Genomic DNA, 6,360 nt, shown 5'->3' on the forward strand with positions numbered 1-6,360 from the left:
GTGTATCTGGTTAAGTTGGACCTGGCACTGGAGTTGCCATAGCAATAGAGGAATCCAGTCTGTGTGTGCAGCCGCAAAGCCAACCTGGGATCTCAGGAAATAAAGTGCTAAAAACATTGGCCAAGGCTTTCAAGGACAACAGCTTGGGCCCAAGAGGCAGGCAGTCCTCTTGCATCACATGGATCTGGGGAAGCATATAAACTGTATCTGGTGGAAAGGAATTAGACCATGATTTCATTTCATTTCTCACTACTCTGAATCCTTTAGTAGTTTAGTTTTAAAAACATCCATCCAGATTTACAAATAAGTCACTTCAATGAAAATGGCAGCCAGCTCTGCTTCTCTGACTCAAAACAAGATGGAATAATACAGCCCTTTAAGGATTAGGATAGACAGAGTTTAAAAAAAATTTTTAAGCGATAAACCTATTAACCCATTAGTAATTTCCTAAACTATTAGTACTAATGCACAGGATAGCGCATGGAGTTTCATGCATTCCACATACATTCACACATAGGGTTGTTACTGTAATAGATGAAGAAAACAGACACTCAAATCAATGAACTTGTCTAAAATTAAACAACTCGTGTGCCCGCTATGGAAAGTGTGTGGTTAGTTGCTCAGTCATGTCCAGCTCTTTGCAACCGCATGGACTGTAGCCCACCTGGCTCCCCTGTCAATGGAATGCTCCAAGCATGAATACTGGAATGGGTTCCCTTCTCCCGGGGAACTTCCCAACCCAGGGACTGAACCTAGGTCTCCTGCATTGCAGGTAAATTTTTTACCATCTGGGCCGCCACAGAAGCCTGCCAGCTATTGAGCTAGGAGTCAAAACCTGCTATGATTCCAAAGACTGCTCTTTCCAAATTCTATACCTTTGCCTTTTTTTAAGATGTGGGAAAATCTAGACCTTATGGATCTAGATTAAAATTTAAATTTAACCAAAAAAAAATAACAGAAAACAAAAAGGAAAGGAAAAGAAATTACTATTCCTTTAAAAATGTTTGCTGGGATTTATTTCTCTCCTTCAACTTTGTTCTAGACACTTATCAGAGTTTTGTTGTTTTTCACCCAGAGAATCTGAACTTGGATGCTTATCATAATATAATTAGTACTGACATTTAGCAACCCAGCACTGCAGTAGAACCTTGAATTTCACAGGACATGATTGAAAGGTTGCTTTCTACTCTCAGTCGCCTCTCACTGTAGCAATAACATATTTTAACACGCACAAAGTACACAGCCATTTATCGAGGGAAAGAATGCTATTTTGACACCAACATAGTAGGTAAAAATTGTGGAAATCGCCCATAACAAATATCAAGGTATAGTTTAAGTAGAATTTAAGCTTTGGATATTGATGATGAAGCTTGGGCTTCTTCCTTGAGTCTTAGGGAGATATATTATTCTCCTTTTCTGGTTTCCACGACTAGGCTAATAAATACACTAAACAACACTCTTTATTTTAATAAGACTCTTTATTTCAGGATATTGGAGATTGTTTCCAATAACGCTAGTTACTGGTATTAGCACTAGAATTAAAAACTATAAGATGACGTGGGCTTCCCCAGTGGCTCAGCAGTAAAGTATCTGCCTGCAGTGCAGGAGGTGCAGGAGATTCAGGCTTGATCCCTCGGTTGGGAAGATCCCTTGGAGGAGGAAAGGGCAACCACTCCAGTGGCAACCTCTCCCACTTGCCTGGGAAATCCCATGGACAAGGGAGCCTGGGCTACAGTCCAAGGACGTCACAAAGAGTCAGCACACCTGAGCACAAGTGCACACATGAGATGCCTTCCGGTTACCAAAGGGGAGCATGGGACTGACACAGACACACTACTGTATACAAAACCGACAACTAACAAGGACCTACCGCGTGGCACAGGGAACTGTGCTCAGTATTCTGTAATAACCTATGTGGGAAAGAACCAGAAAAAGAATGGATATATATAAATGTATCACTGACTCCAAGGAGAAGGGCATGGTGACGCAGTGCTCTCACTGGATCTCGAAGCGGATCTGCAGTCCCGGCAGATCAAATGATTGTTTCTCCATCAAGCAATATTCCGGCCTCATAGTCCACCCTTCCAAGCTCTGTGGGAGTCTGAACACACACTGTCACCAAAATCCAGTCTGGCATAACCGGGACAGTCATATCAGCCCCTACCAGCACACCCTTCATTCCAGCCATGCCTCTGGATGAAGACCCCTCCAAGCTCTGTAGGCATAGTCTGAAATGTTTGGAGTGTAACAAAGTTTTCCAGGATGAGACGTCACTGGCCACCCATTTCCAGCAGGCTGCAGTTACAAGTGGAGAAAAGACTAGCACTGTCTGCCAGATGCTGCTTCCTAACCAGGGCAGTTACGCATCTCACCAGAGAATCCATCAGCACAAATCTCCCTACACCTGCCCTGAGTGTGGAGCCATCTGCAGGTCCGCTCACGTCCAGACCCACATCACCAAGAACTGTCTGCACTGCACGTGGAGAGTGGGTTTCCGATGTGTGCAATCCAATGCTGTGTACTCTGATGTGGCCTTACTGAAGTCTCACATTCAAGGTTCTCACTGTGAAGTCTTCTACAAGTGTCCTTTTTGTCCAATGGCATTTAAGTCTGCCAGCATCCTGGCATCAAGATAGAAGAACCAAAAATAATATAAGTGTTCCATGTGCGACAGCGTATTTACTCTGCAAACCCTGCTGTATCGCTACTTTGACCAACACATCAAAAACCGGAAGGTGTCTGTCTTCAAGTGTCCAGACTGTTCTCTTTTATATGCACAGAAGCAACTCATGAGGGACCATATCAAGTCTATGCATGGAACGTTGAAAAGTATCAAAAGGCCTCCCAACTTGGGTATAAACTTGCCTTTGAGCAGTAAGCCTGCAACCCAAAATTCAGCAAACCAAAACGAAGAGGACACCTGATCCACGAACGGGAAGGAGGAGTTGGAAAAGAAATCCCCATCACCTGTGAAAAAAATCATTGGAACCCAAGAACTCGGCCAGTCCTGGGTGGACATGTTGGGGGTGTGGCCTGATTGTTCCCGCACAGATATTTACATTTCCCACGTGAGGAAGGAACACAGGAAGTGACCAGTGAATGCCTCCCTGTCAGTGTAAGGAAGATATTCCAAGCCATGGGTGCTTGCTTGGTGCTGCTGGGAATTAGGAGAGTAACCTCAAAAATCACTCAGTTGTCTCAGAGCCTCAGTTTCTTAGTCTATAAGATGGGCTTTCCAAGTCCTTCCAGTCTTCTTCTGTGATTTTGCTGATGACCCCAAGGCCAGCAGGGAGTTATCTACTGTACTTGTGTTTATAGTCAAAGAAACCGAGGACCACGATAAACCAAACTGACAGAAACATTTTAATTTCCCTGTAAGCTCTGCGATAAACAAAGGAAAAAGGAGGAAAGAACGTGGGTATTTTGAAAACAATCAGTAACATCTGTATGACTTTGTGATTCTCTTCTGAATTTGGTGGTGGAAGAGAGACCTCATCTTTAAATTGTCTAGTAGAAGCTCTGATAACTCAAAATCTCCTAAAAATCTGTGTGTGTTTTTTTCTTTTTAAAATAGTAAGTTCAAATCTCTAACCAATTAGGATTTTTTAAATGCCCATTACTAGACTTAATAAAAGCAAGCAAGATTATTCTTAAATGTTAAGTCAGGTTGTCTCAAAGCTGGTTTGTTCCAGTTAGGATCCAGAGTCTGCTTGGCATTTGGTTGTTGTGTTACTTAAATCCCTGTTACTCTCTCTCAGTCCTTCTGTTTTATTTTTTAATGTTGATTTGTTAGAAAATTGGGTTATGTGTCTTGTAGATTGTCCCCCCGCATTTCTGGATTCAAGTAGTTGCTTCCTTTTGACATTGTTTAATTTGTTTCTTTTTACCCCGTAACTCCTAGAAATTGGACTAGATTCAGGTTGAAGTTTTTAGATGGGAATATGTCATAGGTGCTATATTTTTGTTTCACATCCTGAGGCACTTAATACCAGCTCATCCCACAACCATCTTATTGCTTTAATTTAAGCCAATAAAACCATAGTTATATATTTTTTTAAAAAGACACAGTTATTCTTAGGCAATCTGTGTAAAAAGTGCATAAGAATTCATTTGTAATTAGTATATACCAGATCCTTGAAAAGTTTGTTTGTATAGCATTTACAAATTAGTTAAAAGCATTACCTTGTAATCTCATTTATGCTACTTGAGGTACTCATGAAGCTAGCCCCTTTGACCTTCTTGCCATTCACATGTGAACCTGAATTCACATTCACATAAACTTGCCCTTGAGCATTGATCACAATCATCAAAAATGGAAAAAAAAAATGTATAACTGATTCACTTTGCTGTACATCTGAAACTGACACGACATTGTCAGTCAACTCTACTCCAATAAAACTTTTTAAAAAAGAAGTGTAAGACGAATGGTTCAGTTCAGTCACTCAGTCGTGTCCGACTCTTTGCGACCCCATGAACCGCAGCACGCCAGGCCTCCCTGTCCATCACCAACTCCCAGAGTTTACCCAAACTCTTGTCCATTGAGTCAGTGATGCCATCCAACCATTTCATCCTCTGTCGTCCCCTTCTCCTCCTGCCCTCAATCTTTCCCAGCATCAGGGTCTTTTCAAATGAGTCAGCTCTCCACATCAGGTGGCCAAACTATTGGAGTTTCAGCTTCAACATCAGTCCTTCCAATGAACACCCAGGACTGATCTCCTTTAGAATGGACTGGTTGGATCTTCTTGCAGTCCAAGGGACTCTCAAGAGTCTTCTCCAACACCACAGTTCAAAAGCATCAATTCTTCAGCTCTCAGCTTTCTTTATAGCCCAACTCTCACATCCATACATGACTGCTGGAAAAGCCATAGCCTTGACTAGACGGACATTTACTGACAAAGTAATGTCTCTACTTTTTAATATGCTGTCTAGGTTGGTTATAACTTTCCTTCCAAGGAGTAAGCGTCTTTTAATTTCATGGCTGTGGTCACCATCTGCAGTGATTTTGGAGCCCCAAAAAATAAAGTCTGACACTGTTTCCACTGTTTCCCCATCTATTTGCTAGTTGTCCAGTAATAATGAAGGGGTATTCTACAGGTTATTCTCCAGTTCATGTTAATGTCAGTAGATCTGTTACTAATACCCAGAATAGGTACTGGCTAAGAAAGAGGCTTTGAGACTCAAGAGTCAGCAAAGTGAAACACTGGAAACAATTCCTGTCATACAGGATTTCCTCCAGGATGTTGTAACACTTTCCTTCCATGCTTTCCTCAAGCTAAACCATTGTAAAGAAAGATGGGAGGCAGACATCACCCAATCTCCTGCAGGGCTCAGTGCAAAATATGCTGGACCAAAAAACTGGAAACATCTGTCAGAGATTTTACTTAACTTTTTTCCTTTTCTAAGAGTTTTATAGAAGTATAACTGATATAAAAGAACTATGCTGTTTAAAGGTGTAGAATCTGATGAGTTTGGACATATGCAAACACCCACGATACCATCACCACAACCAAGATAACAGACAGATCCAAGGCCTCCCAAAGTTCCCCTGTGTCCTCTTGTTTTTCTCATTTTTTATAGTAAGATCTACTCTCTTAACAAACTTCAAAATGCACAGTACCATACTGTTAACTATAGGCACTGTGTAACAGTCAACCTCTAGAGCTTATCTGTCTGTCTCAACTTAATGTCTTTTGCACAGCCACTTGCTATTTCCCCAATACCCCAGCCACTGGCAACCACTATAGTAATCTCTGCTTTGATAAGTTTGACTATTGTAAACACCTCATATAAGTGGAATCCTGCGACCCTTGTCTTTCTCTGTCTGACTTATTTCACTTAGTGAAAAGTTCATCCTCAAGCTTTATTCACAATGCTGCAAGTGTCAGAATTTCCTGTTAAGGCTGAATAACAGTCCATTGTATCTATATACCACATTTTTTATCCATTCACCCATTGATGATTACTTGAGTTGTTTCCATATCTTAAGAATTATAAATAACATTGCAGTAACATAAGACTGCAGAGATCTCTTTGAGATTCTGACTTCAGCCACTTTGGGTATACATCCAGAAGTGGGATTGCTGGATCATACAATGATTCTAATTTCAATTTTTTGAGAAAGCGCCACACTGTTTTCCATAGTAGCTACACCGCTGTGCGTTCTCACCAGCAGTGCACAAAGGTTCCAACTTCTTCACATCCTCGCCAATGCTTGTTATCTTTCCTTTTATGATAATAGCCCATCCTAACAGGTGTGAAGTAGTATTTCAACACAGTTTTAATATGCCTTTCCCTGGTAATTAATGGCGCTGAACACCATTTCCTATATCTATTGGCCATTTGCATGTCCTCTTTGGAGAA

The sequence above is a fragment of the Bison bison genome, unplaced genomic scaffold (assembly GCF_000754665.1).
Source record: "Bison bison bison isolate TAMUID 2011002044 unplaced genomic scaffold, Bison_UMD1.0 scf7180017864341, whole genome shotgun sequence".
In the NCBI taxonomy this organism is placed as follows: domain Eukaryota; kingdom Metazoa; phylum Chordata; class Mammalia; order Artiodactyla; family Bovidae; genus Bison; species Bison bison.